Source organism: Rattus rattus, chromosome 13 (genome assembly GCF_011064425.1).
Source record: "Rattus rattus isolate New Zealand chromosome 13, Rrattus_CSIRO_v1, whole genome shotgun sequence".
NCBI lineage: Eukaryota > Metazoa > Chordata > Mammalia > Rodentia > Muridae > Rattus > Rattus rattus.
Window position 1 is genome coordinate 14,629,316 of NC_046166.1, and position 26,119 is coordinate 14,655,434.

The window sequence follows — 26,119 nt, forward strand, 5'->3', positions numbered from 1 at the left end:
CTGTGAGATGGCTGCGCAGCTGGCAAAGGCATCTCACTCCAAGTCTGATGACCTAAATTTATTTCCCAGGCACCATCTTCTTGGTGGAAGAAGAGAACTAACTTGGTCATATCTTATTCCCTGACCTGCGTGCGCGTGCACGCATGCGCATGCACACACACGCGCGCGCGTGCTTACATGTCAAAAACCTTTACAAATATAGTGCTGCCTTCAATCCTTCCCCCAATTCTTCCATAAGAATCCTGAAACTTCGTAAGTATGTGCATCTGCTTCAGTAAGCAGCAGAATAGAGCCCCTCACAGGACAGTTATGCTAGAATGTCTGCAAGTATCCCAGAGTATCATTAATAATGTTATGGACTGGTGTTGCCCATGAAATGGATTATTTTTTGCATTTTATTTTATTCTTTTTAATGGATATTTTATGTATTTACATTTCAAATGTTATCCCCTTTCCCAGGTTCCCCTACAGAATCTCGCATCATATCCCCCATTCCCTACTTCTATGAGGGTGCTCCCACTCCCACCCACCCACTCCCGTCTCACTGCCCTGGCATTCACCTACACTGGAGAAGAGAGCCTTCACAGGACCAAGGGCCTCTTCTCCAGAAAATGGCATCCTCTGCTACATACATGGCAGGAGCCATGGGTTCATCCTTGTGTACTCTTTGGTTGGTGGTTTAGTCCCTGGGAGCTCTGGGGACTCTGGTTGGATGATGTTGTTCTTCTATGGGGTTGCAAGCCCTTTTAGCTCCACCAGTCCTTTCTCTAACTCCTCCATTGGGGTCCCCATGATCAGTCCACATCTGTATTTGTCATAATCTGGCAGAGCCTCTCAGGAGACAGCTATAACAGGTTCCTATCAGCAAGAACATCTTAGCATCCACAATAGTGTCTGGGTTTGGTGTCTCTATATGGGATTGATCCCCAGGTGGGGCAGTCTCTGGATGGCCTTTCTTTCAGTCTCTGCTCCACTCTTTGTCCCTGTATTTCCTTTAAACGGGAGCAATTCTGGGTTAAAATTTTGAGAAGGGTGAGGGGCCCCATCCTCCGACCAGGGACCCTTGCTTAACCTCTGTATATGATCTCTACAGGTTCCTCCCCTTTGTTGGGCATCTCAGCTAATCTTATCCCTTTTGGGTTCTGGGAGCCTCTTGATTTCCTTGTATCTTGGACTTGATGTTGGCTACCCCCAGTAAACCATCCCCCATTGCTACATGCCTGTTTTTAAATTCCTGTTCCTCTTTACAGAATCTCAATCTCTTCTCTTACCTGATTCTGCGCCCTTTTCCCCTCTCCCTCCTCTCTTTCTCCCAAGTCCCTCCCACTCACTACCTCTTGTATTTTGTTCCCTTTTCTAAGAAGGACTGAAGTATTCATCATTGCGTCTTTTTCTTGAGCTTCATTTGGTCTGTGAATCGAATCGTGGGTATTCTGAGCTTTTGGATTAATATCCACTTCTCAGTGAGTGCATGCCATGTGTGATTTTTGTGACTGAGTTATCTCACTCAGGATGATATTTTTGAGTTCCATCAATTTGCCTAAGAATTTCATGAAGTCATTGTTTTAAATAGCTGAGTAGTACTCCATTGTATAGATGTATCACATTGTGTAAATGTTCCTCTATTGAGGGACATCTGGGTCTCTGCCACCTTCTAGCTTTTATAAATATGGCTACTATAAGTATAGAGGAGCTTGTGTCCTTGTTATATGTTGGAACATCGTTTGGGTATGTGCCCAGGAGTGGTACAGCTGAGTCCTCAGGTAGTACTATATCCAATTTTCTGAGGAACCGCCAGATTGATTTCCAGAGTAGTTGTACCAGCTTGCACTTTCACTAACAAGTGAGGAGTGTTCCTATTTCTTCACATCCTTGCCAGCATCTACTGTCACCTGAATTTTTGATCTTAGCCATTCTGACTGTGAGGTATGAACTGAAATCTCAGCGTTGTTTTGATTTGCATTTGCCTGATGACTAAGGATGTTGAACATTTCTGTTAGTGCTTCTCAGTCATTCAATCTACCTCAGTCACAAATAATTTACCTTGGTGTGACTCTAACCAAGCAAGTGAAAGATCTGTATGACAAGAAATTGAAAAAAATCTCAGAATTTGGAAAAATCTCCCATGCTTATGGATTGGCAGGGTTAATATAGTAAATATGGCCATCTTCCTGAAAGCAATACACAGACTTAGTGCAATCTCATTCAAAAATCCCACTCAATTCTTCATCTAGTTAGAAAGAGCAATTTGTAAATTCATTTGAAGTAACAAAACACCCAGGATAGCAAAAAAATATTCTCAACAATAAAAGAACTTCTGGGGGAATCACCATCCCTGACCTCAAGCTATATTACAGAGCAATAGTGATAAAAACTGCATGGTATTGGTACAGAGACAGGCAGGTAGATCAGTGGAATAGAATTGAAGGCCCAGAAATGAACCCATACACCTATGGTCACTTGATCTTTGATAAATCAAGGAGCTAAAACCACCCAATGGGAAAAAGGCAGTATTTTCAACAAATGATGCTGGTTCAACTGGCTGTCAGCATGTAGAAGAATGCAAATTGATCCATTCTTATGGATTGCTCAAGTCCAAATGGATCAAGGACCTCCATATAAAACTAGATACACTGAAACTAATAGAAGAGAAAGTGGGCAAGATCCCCGAACACATGGGCACTGGGAAAATTTTTCTGAACAGAACACCTTTGGCTTATGCTCTAAGATCAGCAATTGACAAATAGGACCTTACAAAATTGCAAGGCTTCTGTGAGGCAAAGGACACTGTCAATAGGACAAAAAGGCAACCAGCAGATTGGGAAAATGTTTTTATCAATCCTACATCCAATAGAGGACTAATATTTAATATCTACAAAGAACTCAAGAAGTTAGGCTGCAGAGAACCAAATAATCCTATTAAAAATGGGGATACAGAGCTAAACACATAGTTAGCAACTGAGAACTCAGGAATTATCTTAAGTTGGACTGGTTATTGGCGGGCCATTCCTTCAGTCTGTGTTCAATCTTTGTCTTTGTATTTCTTTTAGACAGTACAAATTTGGGGATATGAACTCAATAGGAAGACCAACAGAGTCAACTAACCTGGACACCTGGAATCTCTCAGAGACTGAGCCACCAACAAGAGAGTAAAGATGGACTAGAGTCAGGACCACATCACATATCTCTCAAATGTGCAGCAGCTCAGTCTCTATGTGGGTCTTTCAACAACTGGAGTGTGGGTTGTCACTAAAGCTCTAGCTTGACTGTGGAATCCATTTCCCAATAGCTCTGCTTTGCCTGACCTCAGTGGGAGGGGATTTGCCTAATCCTCCAAAGACTTGATGTGCTAGGTTTGAGGATACCCAGAATGGCCACACTCTCTCAGAAGAGATCAGAAGGGGGATGGTGGGAGGAATAATGTATTCTTGCTTTATCTTTATAAGGGATAGCACCATTTCTTACACATAATTCTCAAATGGAAGGGCTAGAACAGTGAGTCACAGTGTCAGGTTTGAGTGACAGCCTCTTTCACTCACCCTGTAAGTTATCTATGTCCATTGTCCATTGTCACCTGTAAGTTACCACCTGCAATCTCACAATCATAAATCCATATGAGCATAACCCCCAGCATTCCTTTTGATATTCTTTGAAAGTCCCAATCATTCTTCCAGGGATATCTTTGATGATTGATTCCTATAAATTTCCAAGGGACGAATCACAACTAACAACACTAGACCTTGTCAAAACCAAGGCGAGTCTCATTTCACAATCACAGTGAACCCAGACTTTGGACCCACTTCCCTCAGAGACTATACAGAGGTCATGTAAACCTTCTGACCTTCTGTGTTTGTTTTCTTATGGAGACAAAATTTTCTTCATGCTGCTTTGGTAAGAAGTGAACGAAATTGTGTATGCAAGTGAGTCTGTCCCAAAATTTGTCACCTAAATAGGTACATCTTAATTCTCAGTCACCTGCTTTTCCTACCCTGCAAGTGGACACAATAGATCACCTTTCTGCACTATGGTCAATAAGTGTGGCTGCCAACAATAAAGATGTCTCTTTTGTGATTGTTTACCAAATGTCTTTGTGGCTCTTTGTCGTCTGTGGTTTGAATCTTCTCTCTACCTCTGCCACCATGGAGAGGAGCTTATAGTTTATAAGAAAAAAATGTCCCATACTTTATTATTTGGGGGATCAAGGAACAACCATATTGATGCCTAGGCAGTGATAGCCTGGCTTATCATTCTAATAGCAATGGAAGGAAAGCTGAGCAAAACAAAAAGGAACCTGTTTTACTGATGCTGTGGTCAGAAATTAAGGAAGAAATGAGACTGAGCAAGTCATTAAATTGTTCTTGACTTCTTCATGGAATCGCCTTCACACTCCTGAGGCTGAATATGTTAGAGTTTTCTCCCATAGCAAACATCTGACAATATTTGCTCCTTCCCTAATAGAAAGGAAGGAGTTAATGCCTGTGGGTTCTCTCCTTTGTCCTCTGGTCCTTGTCATGTTTGCATTCTGTCATCATTGAAGGAGTAAGCTCTGGCCTGAAGGATTTGGAAGATTAAGTAAATGAGCCCTGCCTGTAGTTGCCTCCCTGATTCTGTCCAGGTGAGAGATGCACCTCACCCCAAGGTGAATGCTGCCCTCTGGCTTGGAAGAATCCCTGTGAAGGATGAGTCATACTTCTTCCCATCTCTGTGGAGGGTGAGGTCAGAGAAGCAGAAAATGACACTCACCAGGAGATGCTTTTCATTTTCTGGGATGAAATTGAGAGAGGTTTTCTTCAATCAGTGCTGTTCCTGGGAAGAAAAGAAGCCACTTTGTTCACTCTGAGTTAGCACAAAGGGAAAAAACCTCAATAAGGTTGGCCTTTGCATCTGTCCTTTCCCATCATTGTCTTAGTCACTGTCCTGTTGCTGGGAAAAGACACCATTACCAAGGCAACTCTCATAAAGACAAGTGTTCAATTGGGGGTTTGCTTACAGTTTGAGAGGTTTACTCCATTGTTATGATGGCGAGGAGCATGACAGCATGAGGTACAGATGGTGATAGAAAAGTAGCTAAGAGCTACATCTTGATCCATAGTTTGAGAAAGAACCTGGGCCTGGCATGGGCTCTTGAAATCTTGGACAGCACCCTTAATAGCACATCTTTTCCAACATGCCTACATACCCCCTAATCTTAGCAATGAGTTCTACATCCTAGTAACTAAGTATTCAAATATATAAGCCCATAGGGGCTCATTCGCATTCAAACCATAATCATCACACTTGAACCACCCATCACCTCCTCCTACCTTCCTGCTTCCTTCTTCCCATCCTGCTCTGAGTGCAGCTGTCAACTCCTGGAAGATGTCGAACCCATTGTTTCTTCCTACCTTGTGGGCAGCACCTTGTTCCCATCTAGCATCTCACTCTATGCTGGAACCCTGTGAGGATTTGTGCTACAGGTTTTGTGGTGTGCGTTGGGGACTCTAACACTCAGCCCCACCAGTCGTTACTCTTGGCTGGGTTACTGTTCCCTGTCACTGTCACCACACCCACCATTCCTTTATGTCCTTCATAACACATTTTCAGAATCTTGGGAATCTTCTTCTTACACACAGACTTGTACTTCACTCTCTGACTTCAGTGTGGGTACTTTTGCAATTTTCCTTATATTCCTTGACCTTGGAGTCTGTCAGTGTCACTCACATCTTTAGATGACTACTGTGCTTGTGTTAGCCCTGCCTAAGGGTGACCCAATCTATAATTTATTCTTCAAGCTGGCCATTTGCCATTCTCTCCACTTCTATGCCTTTGTTAAGCAATTCTCAGAAGTGTAATATTGTAATGACTGCTCATCTCATCTGCCTATGCTTCTTTGGGACCCTAGAGACAAATCTCTAAACAGCAGCAACAGCAGCAGCAGCAGCAGCAGGTAAGTACAAGAAACATATGGGAACTACTGAAATCCTTTGGTGGTTTTCCTCTATGTGGAGAAAAGACTTTAGTTATGCAATTCCCACCTCATCCCACTCTACTCACTCTGACTGTCTACCCTTCTGCCCTTCCCTTCCATACTGGCTGATTATCCCTTCCTGTTCCAAGTGGTCCAGGCTCAACTCAACTTGATGGGAGCACTTCTTCCAAAAATCCATAGAAATTCTTTTTTCCTTTCTTTTTTCTTCTTTCCTTCCTTCCTTCCTTCCTTCCTTCCTTCCTTCCTTCCTTCCTTCCTCCCTTCCTTCCTTCCTTTGCTATTTCCTAATATTTTACTGAGATGCTAGTTCTTCCGGAGATCTTCAGTTAACACTTTTCTAAATCATAACCCTTATGTCCTTGTTGTGATATCTAACAATATTATCTCTCCCCTTTGTAATTTCATTGTCCTTCATAGCACCTACCCTTTGCTACCACACTGAATATTTTTTACTATTTCTCTGTCTCCTCTTATTCAATCTTCATCTTCAGGAGAATGTGGGTTCTATCTGGACTTGTGCATATAGAGTGTGTTTTGACACACAGTAGGCAATCTATTACTGTATACTGACTAAATGGACCCTGATTATTGCAGCCACAGTGGAGGTCTGCAGTGCTGTGTGGTGAACTTTTCCAGTACTGGAAGATGACAAGGGCATGACCTTCTTTTTTCAGGAAACAAATACCCAAACTTCTCAGTCATTATTTATGTCCTAACTCTAACTAGATTTTTCATTACCATGTGTCACTGGTTTAAAGGAGCACTACACAGTGCAGATGACCTTGTATACACTCTGTTCTCCATTCAAGGGCCATGTTCTACTTGCCTGACAGTTGGTTATCATAGAGGTGAAGGATGGCTCTGTTATTATTACAAGTTGTCAAGAAACTTCATTGGCTTGATCAATCCAGGAAACCTTTATTTAGAGGAAAGAGGGAAATCAGTCAAACCTGTTATTTGACATAGTGTCAAAGACACGATCAATTATTTGACTAAAGTGACTTTTCTATCAGGGTGGTATGGCTTTGTTTAGGCACTTTACCTTCTTTCTAAGATTCTGTCAAGTTACATATAGCCATGCTTGAAAGCTTGAGAAAACCTGCCTCGTTTACTTTTCATAAAATCAGCAACTTCTGGTGGAAACAGACCTGTGCTGATCACTTCACTTTTCCAGTATTGTGAGTAGTCAGCTAGAGAGGGAGTCTGCTATGGAGTGAAGAATTAAACAAGGATGCAGTGGCTATCCTGGCTGTGCATTTAATATCATGAGGATGACTGCTCCTGTGGGAAATGAGTTTTATCATCATACTATAGTGATGAGAAAATGGAAGCCTCAAGATGCTCAGCAGCTCTCCACAGTTCCTCTGCATGAAGTAGCATGGCTGACATTTGACCCAAGTACATTGCGAATCCAAACTCAAATCCTTTAGTGTCTCAACCTTTTTCTTTACCCCTATTTACTTCTCTCTGGGATAGTTCTATGGCCAGGAGCATCAGAGCTCTTTTTAAAGCAGCCAAGAGTTCGGAAGGGAAAAGCTATAGGGAAAATTCAGTTCCTTCCCAAAATTCAGTTCTTCCCACTGCACGCTCTTTGGAGTATGTCTGCTCTTCTATTGTACACACAGAACTGGAAACTCAGCTAATACACTGTTAATCTCTAAGGTCATCCAATACCTATTTAATTCTATATTAAAAACTCATCAGTTATTAAAACACAGTTACTAAGGAGAGAAATCCCCTGTAAATTGTTTTAAGAAGGAAAAGAAATGTTTTGGCTCCATAAGAACCAGTATTTTAAGCATACTTCAGAGATAGTGGGATATAGGGGAAATTCAGAGGTTCACAGTACAAGACTAGGGTTCTGTCCTTCTGTATAGCACATCTGTATTTCTTAATGTCAGCTTTTGTCATCAAAATCTATTATTGTAGTTGAAATTTATCATTATTAGTTTTATCTACCTTACATAAGGAATTCTAGGAGCAAGAAATAGTTCTTTAACAGTATTTCCATGAGGAAGTTTGAAAGTCAAGTCTTACGTAATGGGCTCTTCTTTGACCAAACACAATGTCCAGGACAATGGAACAATTTTTTTTTGTAGTAGATAAGGATCCTGGTACAGAATGCATGTCATTTAAATGCCCATACTCAAGGAAGGGGAAAGAGTTTCCTGAAAGCAATTCAGATTGCTTGGGCCAGAAGAGTTATAAATAGAAGATGCATGAAGAAATCAAGAAAGAACTGGTGGGGAAAGAGGACACCAAGTCACAAGAATCTCTAAAGCATTATGAGCGACATTCCTATGGGCTCACAGAGACTGAGGCAGCATGCGTAGGGCATACAGGAGTTGGCACCAGGTCCTCCACATATGTATTATGGATTCCATTTTAGTATACTTATAGAACTCCAGAATACGATGGTGAGTGGGTCTCTGATTCTTGTGCCCTCTTTAGGTACTTTTCTTTCTGTAAGTGCTGTCCAACTCTGAAGTGAGAGATTTTGTTTTATATATTTTATTTTGTTATATTTTAAAACGTTGAATGAATGAATAATGAATGGATGGATGGATGGATGGATGGATGAATGAATTAAAACATAGGTACTCGATAAATGTTAATAACTGAGCTGTAATTTATATCTGTTGAGAGAGGAAATATAAGATTTCTCTTATAGAGTGATACCCCAACTTTAGGAGTAGGTGACCAACATACAGTGAAATGCACAGGTTTTCTGTATGTTTTTACTTGGTTACAGTTTGGTGGAGTTTTTTGGAAGGTGGTAGTATTATTTTGTTTTTGTAGTTTGGGAATTTTTTGTTGTTGTTTTGGTTTTATTTTATTTCTTTGAGAAAGAACTTAAAGTTGGGAGGATATAAAGGGGCAGAGAATCTGGAGGGGCTTGAGGGGAGGGCCAAATAATATAATCTATCTATCTATCTATCTATCTATCTATCTATCTATCTATCTATCTAACAACAAAAATTAAAACAACATAAAACAATAAATAACATCTGAACAGCTTAATGCATTTCATTTACATGTATCAGTTACATTAGTCTATAAAGATTCATGTCGTGTATCTCTTGACATTATCATAGACCCAAGCATATAATGTTTGAAAATCCTGCATCCAATGCTGGTGCTTGGGAGGTGATTCAAACAGCATGCATTTTATATTACAATGCACCAATCCTCATATCTCTTATGTATTCCTACATGCCACAGTATTGCCTTATTTTCTTTGTGCCTCTGGCTCTTTATTTAAGTGGCTCAGAACTTAACAGACAATCCTTGGAAGTGCTGATGGCCAGAAGGTCTGTTGGAAACTGAAACTTTCAAAAAGACTTCTATAATAGTTGCTGGCATCCCTCATTTTTCAACAGGGGGTATGCATTCTGATTTGTGCAGACACAGTATGAAGCAGAGGTACACATCTCATTATCCTATTAATCCTCTAGCATGTTGTTATTTGGCCATAATCTCCTTTCCCGAAAGACAAAGAGGGGGAAAGAGAAGGCAGCAGTAACACGCATAGCAGATTGTGCTTTGATATACATGAAAGGTTTAGGGGTATGTTTCAGGGGGAATAGCTTCATCTCTTTAGCAATTAACTGATTGGGGAACATTTTGAAGGGGAGGTCACATTAAATAAGCAGTGCAGATAAGCTACTAGGGACTGTTTCTTCCCTTCTCTTCCTTCAAATCCATTCTGTAAATATTTTAGGATAAATGCTGAAAGCTGACTTTGCCTCCCTGGTGGCAGGTATCATTGTCTTAGGAAACACAGTTTATAAGCAAGCATCTTTAGAATGCTTGAAAAAGCTAGCTGATTTTTCACTGATGCAAAATTTAAAAAAAAAGATGTGATCCAGGAAACAGAACAACTCTAGAGAGCAGGTGCCCTTGACAAGGACAATTCAGTGCTCACCTTTGTTGTTGATACATTCTTCTTCTGAAATTAGCCTGTTTCCTGTTTCAGATGGAGAATCCATGTGAAAAATCCATATTCTTTTGTCACAACAGCATTCGCTCCAGAGTTTAAAGAGCATCCATGGAGCAAACAGATGAGGGTCTTGTCCTTAAGATCTTTCAATCTAGTCATAGAGCAAATAAACAAAGGGAAATGTCATCCAAAAATATTAGTAAGCCCAAGAGTTGAAGTCAGATTATGATTCAACTATATAGGTGGGTCTATAGGTGAACAAATGTTTAATAGGCCCTTTTATATATTCTTCCAGAAGCAGGAGCATAAATCAATACCATACACTTTAACACTGTAGCCATTTTTAGATTGGTCCTTAGCTGATAAAGACAACTGTGAAAATGTCAATGATTGATTGTTAGAGTAGATAAAACGCTAGAACCTTACTTGTAGTCAGACTATTCTGGCAGACTCAGGTTTATCACCACCATGATAACTCATAGGTAAACCCTAGTCTAGATATTGCTTATTACCACACCTAAAAGCCTATCCTTGTTCTCTTTACTTTCAGCTTTTTTTCTCCCTTGTCACATTGCTAGCGTTTTCCTAGGCCTCATCATTAGGAAACACAACCCAAGATAGCAGGACATAAAGTTCTCTTTGGAGTTCTGATAAGCAAGATGGATATGAGTCTCAAATAGTAGTGAGAATATGAACTGTCATGGTGAAAATAGAGAGTAAAATTTGGATGCATTTCTGCGTGTGTAGACCTAGAGCTTAAAGACTAAAGATCCTTAGTTTTAGCTAAAGTATAATGGAGAATTGCTTAGAAATTTGAGCTGAAGCAAACCCTGATTTATGCTTTAAAAGATTCATCTGTAGAATGCATCACCCTGAGAGCAGACTGGAAGCAGGAAAACCACTCAGATGCTTAGCCAATGTGACCCTGCTTTATACTTCCAAAGTCTGTTGTGTGCTAGGCAATTGACATACTTCCTACAATTTTAGCATCTGTGGGTGTAGGGGAATATCATTCTGGTCCTTGCAGTGATGAGAAAATTAAGTCATCATTTTCTTAAATGGTAAAGTCACTTGGCTATTCTTTGGGATGTGAACCAGATCAGTTGGAACAAAAATACAATGCTCATTTGTTTGTTTGTTTCATTCTACTGCTTTTAAATATTTTCCTTGTGTATATTTTTCTTTGGAAATAGCTTGATCAGTTTGAGTGGCCATGGTGAGTATGTCAGAAGTGTCAAAGGACTTCAGCCCTGTTTTCTACTGAAGCGTTGGTCTACTGGGATATTGAAAGACTAGTTGTGCTGTTATCCAAATACATCTGTTTGTAATTACCAGGTGCCCTTACACTTCCCCTTTTTGTCAACATAATTATTCTCAATCATGTGAACACTGCCCTAACTAGTTCAGATATCCCCTCCCCTGCCAACTTCAGTTCCAAAGCCCGTTCCACTCTGGTCCAAACATATAGACTCTCCTTTCAGCTCCAAGATCAAGAGAGTTTGATTCCAAAAGCAGTGTAAATGGAGGTTACTTCTTGCTTTGACTATGTCACCTGGAAGGGCAAAAACTGGTTAAATTACTAAGGCAATGTTTGGAAGAGTAACAAAATCAATGATGTTGTTAACCAAAGGGGCATTTGAAATAGGAATTTAATTTGTAAATGGCACTCTTGATATGAAAACCATGGTAATTCCAAAACCTCTCTTCACTGTGTATGTGAAGTAAATAGAAGAGAAATCCAAATCTATCTCCACTGATGAGTTTAGAAATAAGAAAGTGTGACCTCCCAGAATCCAAGTGGAGCCCCCAGACTGAGGCTATACAGACAGCATCTGAACTTCGGTCTCTCTTATTGCACCTCTACAGTGTCTTTCCATTCCGCAACAATGAATTGGGAAAGTAGGTAAACAAGGAAGGCATCAAAAAGCAGCACAGATAGGGAATGTAAAGAGGGATATTTTTAAATATACCTAACCCTAAGTATTAAACATTTCTTTACTTTGATGATGAGGGAATTATTAGAGTTAGCATAGAATCCTAAGTATGTGTGATGGATTACTTACATGTGCATCAAAAATAACTGCCTATGATTGCTTGTCATTGGTTCTGTTATTTTAAACATTCCTCCTAGGTGATATTGATAAGTCCAGGTGAACCACTGTAGCTGAGTTTGAGTATCTGTATCAACAGCTTGCAGGGGTGTTACTACTTCACACCAGCATGCACCATTTGCACTAAAATGGGTTAGAAAGTCAGACTCCTAAAAGAGGCTTGTTAATTATCCAGACCTGCAGAGATCACCTGAAGTTAAGCCCACCTTAGAGGTAGAGGGCTATTCTACTGATGGTTTTTCAACAATATTTCAAGTGACCTACTTGGCTTTTCTTTGTTTCATCCTACTGTTTTGTCAGAGATTCTTTTAGCAATTCTATTTGTTCTGGCAGGGTGTTTCAGGACAAAGCTAGCTGGCAGGCTTATTCAGCAGATCTGCTGCCCAGGGATAAGAAGTTGCTCTTGGGCTCCTAAATGGAGTTCCACCTTCCTTTTCGTAGTGTTTTATTTGCTGAACGCTCTTGGGAACATCTTGATTTTAGCAAGTTCTCTTCAGATCTGCCTTCCCCCTTTTTAAAGGGAGTCTTGCTATCTATTTAAAATCTGACAGAGTAACCTTTATTTCTTCTGTTCCTTCCTTCCTTCCTTCCTCTCTCCCTCCCTCCCTCCCTCTCTTCCTTCCTTCCTTCCTTCCTTCCTTCCTTCCTTCCTTCCTTTTTTCCTCCTTCCTCTCCTCACTTCCTTCCTTTTTTCTTTCTTCTTTCTTCCTCTCCCCTCTTCCCCATTGCCTTTTAGACTTCTTTATTAGTCTGTTTAGTTTAGCCTTCACAGGTTTTTTATGAACCCAGAAGTCAGGCTGCCCTCCTATGAATTATATTCTCACTAATATACAGACAACAACAATGAATAGAATTTCCTCTTTTTTTCCCCTCTATCCCCTTTGAGAATTGAGAAATACAACTGCCAATCTTAGCAGGGCTCAGTAAGCGCTGTATTTAGAAACAGTAGTGGAAATATGACCGTCTTGTACTTTCAAGTTTCAGCAAAATGCAGAATGCTGAACTGACAGGACTGATAAATTATAAAAGGCAGTCTTCTAACCAAAACACTCTTGCGATGTCCTATGGCTTCAGAGATTGCCTCTCCTAGCCAGAAGAATGTACATCTGGGTGTACTAAATTTGGAGGGTCCTGATAGACAATTAGAGTTTGCCAAACCCTGGGCCACCTTTAAAGTATTCTCTTTCCATGTGCTTAATTGGTTCTCTGTTATGGATATAAACAATAAAAATATCAAATTTTGAGTATCATTCCAGGCCTTTTCTATGTATGTCTCAAAGTTTTTCAACAATAATCTTATAAGGTGTTATTAAAACTGCCACTTTATCTGTGAGAAAAAAAATGAAGCATATGGGACCTAATGCTTTGCATGTTTACTTTCTACACAGCAATTAGATACTCACTACTGCCATCACTCTTTAGAAGAGAAACTGCCAACTGAGAACAGGCCTCACCATGCTGGGACGATAGGAAAAAAAAGAGCAAAGGAACTTGAAATTATGGGGAGCCATTTTGTGTTCCAGTCACCAGGTAAGACTACCCAAAGAGACTTTAAAATATAACCCTGATGTCAAAAGAAAAAAAAATCCCTGACACCTTACTTGTGCTGTCTTCATTCTGTATTTTTGCAGTTTCTACTTAGTCCCAGGAAATTCGGTTCAAATACCCCAGTGGATGCCTGAAACCTTGGTAGTAATGAATGCTATAGATAATGTGTTGCAAATAACACCCACTTATATATTGATAAATGTAGTGTGTAAATTAGGCACAGTGATAGATTAACAATGTATGACAATTAATTGATTTAATGTGGAATATCTGAAATGTTCTCTACATTCTACCTCCTTCTTGGTTCTAAACATGTGGTGCTACTGAAGCTGGTAGGTAAATCCTTTAAAAGGTAGAAGGAAGTTAGGTTTTGGGGTCTTTGAAAGTGATTATGAAACTGACACTTTTTGTGCTTTCTAGGTACAATAAATAGAATATCTTTGCTCTACTGAAGGCCCAGGATCACGAGCTTCTATCTTTCTACAGGTTCTCAAACCTTACTGAATTTGTACTAATACCTGGAAGTGTGGGCCAAATAAATACTTTTTTCCTTGTGAAACATCACAAGATTTTGTCACAGTAACGAAAAGCTGACTGATAGTCTCTTAGTCTCTCCATTTTATTTTTGTTACCAGTATTAGGATTAAACCTTGCCCATAATAAGCTCATATTCTACCATTAAGTTCCATCCCGACTGCAACATAATCTCCATTTTTTTAAATTGCTTTTTGAGAATTTCGTACATGAATACTCTATTTATATCAAGGTGTATGTATAAAATCTGTTGAGTCCATTTATTGCTGCTTATACGTGTATGTGTTCATGGTTGAACACTTGAAAGATTAGAGGATGTTTTTCTACAGAGGAGGTAGATAGTTCTACTCTTAGTAACTATTATTTTCCCGTAGTACTTCATTTAGAGATAGGGCCTTGGGAAATTCCCCTCATCCATACTGGCATATCAAGTGGTGTTATATACACCATGCTACAATGGTTTTGAGATTCCATGGTGCTGCTTCTATGTCATATATAGAGACCTGATCTCATAGTAGATGTCCTGGTCCTATGGCTCTTATACTTTCTTCCCTGTCTTCTGAAATATCCCTTAAACCTTAGTGATAACAGTTGGGTTAGAGATGTACCAACTGGAATTAAGCATGTCATGATCAGTTATTCTCTGTAATTTGAGCAATCGTGGATCTCTATTATGACTTTATCTGCTGCAAAACAAGCTTCTTTCATGAGGAGTGAAAGCCAAACTTATCTGTCTGTGTAAGGATAAATATTTAGAATGTATTTAGAAATTATACTGGCATAGATGGTAGGAGGTTCTCCTTCAGGATTTTGGCATCCAGCCAGCAGTAGTTTGTTAGGTTTACAGTAACAAGGTCCCGAGTGTTAGTTGTTGTCAGGGTTGGAAGTACCATTACTATGTTTATAGGAAGACCTTGCCTTGCTGGCCATTGTTGTGCTCCATAGACTTCATAGTTGTGTAGGAATATTCGTTACTTTTTTCCCTTGGAAACTTGCATTGTGTCTTTGGATACTACCAGAACTAGTCAAAAGGAAGAAGGTCTTCATGCCATATCAACCCTGTGTCTCAAGTGTGCAAGGCCTTCAGCAATACATACTCACTTTCTAGTCCTGGGAGTCAAGCAAGGACAATCAAACTAGCCCACATTATTTTTGGAGTCTCTGAGTCCCCTAATCAACAAATGGAAGGGAAGATTTCCATGTCTGGCATTGGGCTTTTTGTCATTTACAGTGCTTTAGGGGGAACATTATGACCCCAAGTGGCATAACTTTATCCAATATATTTAACATATATGTATGTTTATTATATATACTTATATATGTATATTAATTAACCATAAAATAATGTTTTCTTATGGCTTTTTCAAATACCCTTAGTGCTTTTTATTGCTTCCTCCCCTTCCCAGCTCAGTCCCCCCTCCCCATTTTTCCATTTATACATTCAGCTTCAACTCTGCCAGAAATACAAGAATAGCAACTTCATTGGCAAACACATCCTTTCCAATAATCTTTACGCTCTTCATAGATGTTATGTTTAAGTCTCAATAGATGCTCAATTCTTTTGGGTGCAAACACATTGCCATCAACTGGCACATGTTTTCTTTCTCTGTCTTCTGCCCACAGATTTAATGCCTTTTCCCTCCTTATGTTAGCGCTCATCACACATCAGAACCGTAACTTTTGCACTCGAACAGCCACCACAAAGCTAGCATGAATTTCCTCTTCATCCTTTATAATCTCACAGGCAGGAAACACTGTCTCACTGCAGACCTTAGCAACACAGCGTGCTGTGGAATACTGTGGTTTACTCTGAGAATCAAATGGCTGACTGGTAGCTGAGGTTCGCTGCCACTGCCTAGCATTACAGAAGTAGATCATATCACATAACACCAGCTTGGGAAATAAAAATAAAAATTCAACATTTAAAATGCCTTCTACTCTATGTGTGTTACTTTTACACTTCTGTGAAATGAGAAATTTCAAGCCAGAACATCCTGATTCAGTGACAGGGAATGGTGGGCTCAGTTGGGGCTAATACAGTTAGAAGGGCATTCACTTACCCATTCATCCCTCAATTATTCAACCTTCGGACCGGATATATCATGCCTTCTATTGAATGCTGGAGTGAATGGGATGAGTGAAATTACAGCTCAGAGCATGAGCTGGAAACTAATTAAAACTTCACATACAAAAAAGAGGTGATTACAAGTGTCCCAAATGCAGGTGGTGGCCCTCAGGGAGGAAGTGGCCTTATTAGGGTGGAAGGGGGCAGCAGGATAGGTTTCCTACAGAAAGTGACACCTGGATGGCCCACTTCTTTTACCTTAATTCGAGAATATGGCAATATCACTCCATGTCATTAGTATTTTATGGGCTTAGAGGAAAAGGTTGGTTATACAAGTGCACAAGAACTCAGAAAACAAATGCGAAGAAGGAAAGTTAATTGGTATTTCAAAATTAATTTGAATTAAAGCAAAGGGAACTTCATTGTCAGGTCAATTGAAATTATCTTGTTTGGGACATTTGGCTGTTGCCTGTCTTTCCTTATGTCATTGGGTTAGGCAAGCAAAATATTAGTTTTAGCTCAATCACCTGGAACTTGAGTGGCAGTAGCTCCAGTCCAATGGTCCCATGATATATTTATTTAACAGAAGTAAAATGTAACTCATCCATAGGAGACGCCTAGTAAAAAGAAGGAAGGCTGTCTCAGACAGACATGAAAGCCAGTGTGGAGACTCAGTAGAGGTGACCATTTGAGAAGCCTAGTGAGAATAGCAGGAATATAGAACATCAAGGCCACAGAATCCAATGAGGGCGAAGGAGATAAGCAAGGGCAAGGATTTGCGGAGCCATTGCGAGCACAGAGAAGGATTCACTGGGGCCCCATTTTTTTGACCTATCCTCTGTACTGGGCTGCAAGGTTCTTCACAGTTATTTGCTAGCTATGCCAAAGACTAAAGTGATGCTAGAGAATGAAGTAAGCCTGTCCTGCAAGAGGCTAGCTAAGAAGAAGAAGAGACAAGGAGTAACTTACCCCCCACCCCCTTGGTGGGAAGGACTGGCAATGGTCAGGTAGAGAGGTACAAGTAGTATTTACAGGTAAACCAAGTGCCAGTTTTGGTGTGAGGGCCGTGCTTCTAAGTGCAGAGGTTGGTTCCATGCATATGTAGTGTAGTTGTGGGGAAAGGACCTTGTTGGTCATTCTCATTCTTATGGAAAAATCAGGAGAAGAGAATCTCTTATAGGGCCTGCAGTCTTGGTAAGTCATCTTTACCTAATAGGATTGCTCACTGTTCAAGTCTGTCTGTATTGGGCTGAATACTTTGTGGTCTGAACTTGCTGAACTAATACAGCAGCCTCCTCAACCAGATATATACATTAATCCCTCCCTGTGATCCTTGTGTGTTCATGGTTCAATTTTGAAAACATGAAAGTATTAAATAGAAAATTCAAGAAATCAATAATTCAAATGCTTTCAACTATGCTCCATTCTAAGAGACGTGATGAAACCTCATGCCACTGTTCTTCATCTAACAGAACTGGGAATCATCCTTGTGTCTCTATATCACCATGATATGTGGTTTCAATTCATAGGGCAGGTATGTTGGTCCTCAGATTGTCAATGGAGCTATATTTATACAACCCTTTCCTGGCCCTGAATCACAAAAATACTGGGGCTGACAATTGCTATAGTTATTGTTACTAATAATTATTGTTACAACTATTCTATTTTTTTAGAATGCTTACTTTATAAATTAAATTTCACTGTAGTTATATGTGTAAATTTTAAGAATAGACATGGCACACAGTGGATTTGGTGTTATATGTGGTTTTAGGTCTCCTCTGAGGTTAGAGAAAGGAAACTCTTTAGTTAGTGTATAAAGTGTTGAATGCATCCCTAGCATTGTGGAGCTCTTCCAGAATGAAGAAGAGGGACACAGGGAATTAAAACTTTAAGAAGATATAGCACCAATGTACAGAGCATCACAGCTTGTCTGACCTGTCTGTTAGACTTCACAAGGAAAAAAGCACATGAACATCTTTACTAAGCCTTTATTTACTAGTCTAGTGTCAAGGATCTTCTCAGCCATTTCAGGATCAGAACACCCTGCTCCATAAACCCCAGTGTCTATTCAACTCAGCCATAAGAGAATAACCACGATCTATTCAACATTATTACATACTTTAAATTGCCAAGATAATGTGGGTAGCAAGGACACTTTTTTAATAATCATAGAATTAATCAAAAGTGAGTCATCTTGTCATATGATAATATTCCTCTGTCCACCCATGTCTGTGGTAATCTCTGATCTCACTATTGTGTTACCTGGCCCTCAAATCAACTATAGTTGCCTATTATCATCTGAATTATTATTTCTAGCAATCACCAGCTCTCATCTGACTATTTTAATGTAGTACCCAGGACACCTGATGCCACCCATCTGCCAATTATCTGTTCATCCTGTGTTTGAGGAGCCACTTTGGACACAGGATTCCATTTTAGCCCCTTGACAGAAACACTTTCCTGCCACCTATTTCCCCTCACACGGATGGATAGCTTGGTTTTGGTGCCTAACTTTGAATACTTGTGTTGGATTCTGACCTCAGAAACCCTATTTATTCCTCTGGAGTACATAAAATACAGAAACTTTGCTCAAAGCACCCGTGCCTCGAGTAAAGCTGGCTAAGTTTTGGCAGGTCATATGCAGAAGGGGATTAGATAGATTTTAGTGCCTGTTCTTGGATAGTAGCTTATGTTCAATAGCTGTAGCCCTTCACTGATCCCACCACATGTTCATCATACAATATATTTGCTCTCTCTCATCATTTATTTCTTTGCCCTTGGCTTTCTACACTTTTCTTGGTCCTAAGATCCTGCCTACTCACTACCACATTGGCCCTACAAATATAATCTCCAGCAGGTGTTTTCTGCTAAACATCAGATAGTGTATCATCTGTTACCTAGGTGAGACCAGCCTTCATCTGCTTGTGGCATTTGGAATATGTTTCCTACAATTGCGTTTACTGCCATATCCTCCAGTGATGAATTCTCTGAAGCTCAGCCTACCTAGAAAGGCAGTGTAAGATAGGAGTCAACTGGCTTGAATTCAGATCCTGGCTCTGACTTCCGTCAGCATATGATTTTGGAGTAAGTTATAAGGTTTTGGGGAACTCTGTTTTCTCACCTGCTAGTGGAGTTAATAATTTTGTCTGTATTATTGGGATGTTATTAAGATTAAACAAAGACATGTGGGTTTGATATAATGCTTGACAGATGGTACAACTGGACATCACTGGTAATTCTTCTTAACTTTCTGTCTCTCCTCACTGGTTTGCTGTAGATAAATGTTTGCTTAACTTAGGTTAATATCTTAGATTACCTCTCAGACCTAGAGTGTTTAGTCAAATTATTAAATTATTCTGGATCCTGACTTGTTGTCCAAATCCTAGATTCCATAAGAACCAGAATGTAAAAAGGGTGGGCGAGGGCCATCCATTCTTTATTTCACCGACTGGCAAGTATTTATTCAGCCTCTGGTCCATACATGGCACTAGGTTCAGCACTCTGTATCTCTTATCTCTGGGAAGCAGTTTTCTTTGTTTTATGTATTTCTGAGGATATAGACCACTCATACATGGAAAGTAGGGTCTACAAATCCTGCTGAAGTAATTCTGCTGAGCCAGTCGCAGAGTCTCTGAAACAGAGCGGTCTGTACAAGCAGAAGTAGAAAGCCCTTCAATATGCCACATGCTCCTCATTCTGCAGTTGTGAGGGCATCTAGAGTTCATTAGGAGGACAGATTTACAACACATTCTCTGGGGCAGTGGAGCGCTTTAGGGCATTTCCAATATATCCCATCTAAAAGTGTTGGTCATTCCTGTGGTTCTGACTGAGATGGCCCTGATGGAGGAAATCTCCAGCAGATTTGAGAAGCAGATGAACTTGCTGGAGAAGGCATGGGAGTACAAGCCATCTCTGAAGTTTTGGAGCTTCCTTTGGAAGTATAACCTCTATGACTTGAAAGTGGGGTCTTTGAACAGTTTGAACAATGGTGATACTTAGGAAGAGGTCACCAGGCATCCAACACTGAGGTAGACTCACCAGGGTGGACACTTTGTTGGACTAATTTCCCCTTTCTTCTCTGTCCACACCTATATGTACATATTCTACATCACATCAAGACACATATCCAGAATGAATACTGCATTGTCACACATGGTGGGTGTAGAGTTTCTAATGTATGCAGGCAATCAGAACCCTGTCTTTCTTTTCCTTGGCAGGATTTGTTTGTCACACTACCAACATCTATTTGGTCAGGTCCTTCTCTACAGCCTAGGCTGGTATCTAATCAGGGTAAAGGACAGATAAGCAGAATACCCCCATATTCATTATACACTTGGATGTGGCTAGGAGGCCAACCACAGGACCATTTTCTAAAACCCTTGCCATTCTGCTTCCTTTGAAGGAGCTGGGACCATGGAAGGTCTCAGCATCTTTCCATGCAGAGATGTGGAGCTCAGGATAAAATCTTTAGGTTAGTGACCTTAGGGTAGAAGTGTAGCTGGTCTTTGCTCCTTTGTGAGTGTTTTCCCCACCCTTTAGTGTAGATCTGTACATCCTTCCCCAGTTTCACCCATTATCATAAGACTAGCAGAAAAAGGTTAGAGGAAAGAAAGAAAAAGATAGCGATCCTTGAATGTAATCCCTTTCTTCTTGTTTCTTCTTTGCTTGTAACTGGTCTTTGCTCCTCTGTGGGTTTTTCTTTTCCCTATCCTTTATTCACCCAGTTTCCCCTGACTACTTGAGAGAAGAGAAAGAAGGATAGAGGGAGGGGAGAGACTGATCCTTGAATCTAATTTCCTTTCTCATGTTTCTTCTTTGAGCATAACAACTACGAAACCACAACCAGCTCCTATGAACAATCAACAACTACTCCCTGAAAAGTTTCCAGAATTCCAAATGTCCCACAATTACAGAAACTACCTGCCATTGGGAAAACCACGCTTCTGCTAAAGTACAAGGAAGATCATATTTAGCTGCTGCAAATACCCTGTATCCCCACATACCTGGGATTAAACAAAAAATATATTCTATGATATTTCTGTTTCTTAATTCAAAATTTCAGAATTCTCACTACAAGATTCTCACCAAATATAAGAGCCTTTCTCATTGTTAAGACACTCATAGTAATATGGGATGTAAAGCTCCTGTAGAAAATTAAGGAAACTATTATATGCAAAGCCATGAATAAATAAATACACAAAATTAAATATATCTCCATGGATCCTCCCCCCCTAAGTGCTAGCCGCCAGCACACTCAGACTCACATTCTGTCCCTTCCGTCCCTGCTTGTCTGCAGCCATTCCTAATATCTTATGTGCCTGTAAGCCCTTTAGGGCAGAGTCCCCATCTGTTTGAATTATCCATGTCCTTCAATCCAATGCTCTTGGTTGCCATGATGCTAAGCAAAAGACTCTGGGCAACTGAAAGTAGTTTTTTTCTTCTGGAATAAAACATAAAATCACAGTCCAATATTCCTTGGTAATGGAGATGTAGCCATAATTAAAATGGTCAAATTGAATGCTAGTTCTAAAAATTGGTTTCATTAGTAATTGGAAAACTATTTCAATGCATGAGATTATAGATAGTTTGGCTGCTTTTAGAGAAGCAATGAATCATAATAAAAACAGTGGGCTAAGATTCTAGAAAATGACCCAACTCAGGCAGCAAGTCAGCTAGTTTCTGAGAAGACACTTCTATCCTCTTCTCTTCTCTGGCGATAGAAAGGATAAAAGGACTATTTGAAGGAGAACTTTCTTTTACCAATTTACAAAAAATTATTTTACTACTTTACCAAAGTTAATTGATTGTTTAATTTGAGAATGATGGATGCTATCTGGCTGAAGAGGGTGAAGGACTTGTCCACACAGCCTGCCAGCTGGTTTGGGCTGGCAAACATCCATTTAGTGCTTAAGTGGATATTAATCTAGACCATATCTAAGTGCAGCTGAAAGGCTTGGGGACATAGTTGCTGTCATGAGCAGCCTAGGGAGGACAGAAGTGAATTCTCTTCTAAATGTAGACTCTGTTACAGGCTCACTGGGAATCAAGGTCAAATTGCTTCACTACACTTGGTCTTGTGAACTCAGATGGAAAATTCGGTTAGAAGCAGATCACATACATAGGGAATGGCAGTCCCTATCTAATGCAGCCTTTCCTGGCTTATGTATGAGGCCTCTGAAGACATGTACTTAGGGCATATGGGTAGAGAGGGATGTGGAAAGAGACAGACCCCATAGAAAGTAGGAATTTTTGCCACCTTAGCAGGCACTATACTAAAAAGGTGTCTCCTTTCCCCCACCCAAAGTCCTTGTTTCCTCTCAGAGTCACAGTGGACATTATGACCACATTGGTGGGGACATTTATGGACTGTTAGGAGCATTGAGTGGACATCTACAGAAAAAGCAGAATGCTAGGGGTGAATGGCACCCAATGTATGTCATGCCAATGAAAATGAGAAAGGGATCTGTCCTCCAAGTCACTTCAACTTGAAGGATTGGTTCCATTGCTCCTAATGGAATACCAGTTCTAGGCATTTCTAGTTAACTCATCTAGAATTCAGCCCTGTGGATCTCAGTGTCTGACAAGTCAGCTGTGTGCTTTGGCTGTGACTCAGTCCCTCTTCACTGTGTGTCTGTCCAAATATGTTCCACAGCCCAAATCTGAGAAGACTAGCTATCAAAATTTCCTATACAATGCAAATGCAGTGCTAAATCTTTCCTAAGTTGAATTTATCCAGTGCCTTTCTGTGAAGATAGTGATGAAAGAGCCTACGTTAGGCGTGCCTACTCTCTGCACCTCCAGTCAAGCATAACCACGGAAAAGAGAAATAAATTGATGTTCTCCACCTGCCATATAAAATGAAAATTTTCTGCCAGATACCCAGAGCTGGACAGGAAGCCATTGATCAACCTGAATAAATATCCTTTAATAAATCTTTATCTCTCCACAAGATAATTGGGAGGACAGTGGCTTCCTAGTTTACTCTCTTACAGGAATGCCCTCCCTTTCACTCTTATAGGTATATTTGCTTTCAAAGCCCAAATGTACTACATGGCCCCATCCATCAAGGTGACAGAAGACAAAACGATTTGCTATTTAAGTTCCAATGTGTCAAGCTTTTAAGAATTCTCTTAATCCACTGGCTTTGTAAGGTGCCTGGCACTTTCCATTATAGGTGGGCATGTTGTGTTGTTGTGCTCCTGGTGAAGGATGTGCCCACACTACCAACGTCAGTGCCCCACTAAGATTCAATGCATCTACTCAATGCCCTTCATCACTCACGTGCCATTTCACATATTGCCAACCAGTGTTCATCATTGCATCAATGTGACCCATTGTTAAGGTAAATGTGATGTCCGACTTTGAGATGGACCTGCAGATATCCACTCAAAGAAAATCCCCTTGGTCTTGGCTTTTCGATCAAAGTTTTTAAGATATAAAGTTTAAGTAAAAGAAATGATTTTGAGGGCCACTGCCATTACCAAACCAGTGTGCTTCTCATTCCGAAGAATCATTTGAAACATTCAAAGCTTTAAGCTTAGTAATTTTGATTTTTCTGAACTCTTAATTAGCTGTGTAGTTGGTACATCAATATCTTAAACCGCACATTCATTTTTTAAAATCTAGGTTATTATAATGTATAACTTTTAATAAAACCTTCCAACTATAGTAATGCAAATCATAAAAGCTCTGAAAGGCCTGTGAATCAAAGCCACCACCTCATGCCCAGCAGTGGTAGTTATTTGGTATTCACACAATAACCTTTAAATAGAAGAGTGTGTTTTAAAACATATTGAGTCTCTGCAAGGGACCCACCCACATGATTAAGAAGCTCAGCCTCTCTGTTGCACTGTTATGTGCAAATATAATGGAAAGAACTTTAAATGCAACAGAAACAAATTCAGACCCTTACAAGATTTCCCTGGGACCTATTGAGCTTAAAGGTTGCTGACACAATGTAAATGGTTCTTTTCTGTAACTCGATGAAATGTTAGATAGTGCCAGTGAACTGAGGAAGATATCAATCATCAGTGCAAATGTTATTTGAATAGATCTAAAAATAATAAATTAGGAAGAATGAAAAGTTTTTCTTTATTGTGAAAAATATGCATAATACGCATTTACTGATGGGTTGGTGTTAATTTGGTAGGATAAGTTGATTCTATGTGTCTCCCTACACAGTCCATTGGACATGATAGAATGCAGTTTCTAAGTAGACCTTTTAACATGGTGTAGGATGAAAAAGTTTAAGGGTATGCTATGAAGATAGCAGGTTGCTTTCCTTCAAAAATGCTATGGTTGTGAAAGAGAAACAATAGACAAAAATGAGCAGATCAAATAAAATGCATTACCTTGGAGCCTGGATCAGCAAAGGGAACTGTATAGAGACACAAATTAGAGCAATATGCTCTTACTTATTATCAGTATATCATCTATCTATCTATCTATCTATCTATCTATCTATCTATCTATCTATCCTTCTATGATCTATCAAACCCGTCATCTAGAAGTACTTTATTTTACTTCTAGATCACTCTGTGTGTATAATCTCATTTAAAGAATATTCTCTGAAACAATCATCATTGCACATTGATCAATATTATGAACTTAACTGGTAACTCAAAAAGCATTATTCCTTGGTTCATATTCAAATCTTTTTCTGAACCATTCCTAACAATTTCATTTAGAGAAGGGGTCTGCAAGCCTCAGGGAACTTGCTTTCTGTTTTCTGCAGCCAAGTAGTTTGGGATAGAACAGTTCCCACTTGTTTACATGTTGTCTGTGGCTGCTTTCACATCACAACCACAGAGTCAGAACTTGAAGTAGAGACCATATGGTCTATTAAACCTAAAATCTCTACTACCTGGCTTTTTACAGAAAAGTTTACCAACCCCTGCTTTCATTTCACTCTAGCTCTAACCAGAGCCTCACTTTGTACACTTTCATCAGGTCCTTTAATTCTCCTGGACTAGTTCCTACCCCTACTTGTGTTTCTTATCATTGACATACTTCAAGAGTTATACTTGTAGTTTTGTAGAGTTCTATTTATTTTGAGATCTCATGGAGTTTCCTTATGATTAGATTCAGGTTTCTGTATCTTTGAACAGGGCACCTCTGAAGACAGACTTCTTTCTTATTGCTTTCTACCAAGGGATAAAACTTTGTGCCAAAATTGCACACATAAACACACATAAACACACACTCACACACACACATAGCCACATGCAGATTAGAAAATAAGGCTCTTATATCACCTGGCATATAATGGGAAACAGAGTGAGCAGAAGAGAAGGAAGAGATCTTGAGCAAGGAAACCATCACTTCCACACTTGCAAAGAGTCAGACTTGAAGTTAACTATAGAGGGTGATAAAAAAGCTTGTAGAGGAAGAAACCAGGGCATTTCCACATTTAAAGACCATGGCATTCACACATTGTCTGGATAAAATTGATTTTTATTTAATTGAATTGAATGCCTCAGCAGAGTTTTTAATTTCCCCATGAAGGCTACAATTTCCAAATCACTCAGGGGAATAAAACGGAAGAAAGGAAAACAAAAAAGGTACAGCACAGACTCATGAGAAAATTGAAGTGAGCGAAAATATTTCATATATAGCAATTATTAAAATGCAATGTCTCACATAAGGTCAAAACACAACAGCAAACTAGAATGTAAGCTTTTTGCAAACAGACAGCCCAGCAACAAATGTTACAGAAGGGAGAGAGGAACATTAGAATGTGGAAAGGAAAATGCAGGATTCAGATGTAGAAAAGTTAATGTCAGGCAAAAGGAAATTTAAGCAGAAAAGTGTAAAGATTGCTGAATCTGTTATTTATATTTACTTATGCATTTATTAATACTTTGGTTCTGAGGAATGATCCAAGGGCCTTGTAAAGGCTAAGGACAGTCTGTATCCACAGCCCCATATTTAGTGTAGCCCCACACCTCTCTCTC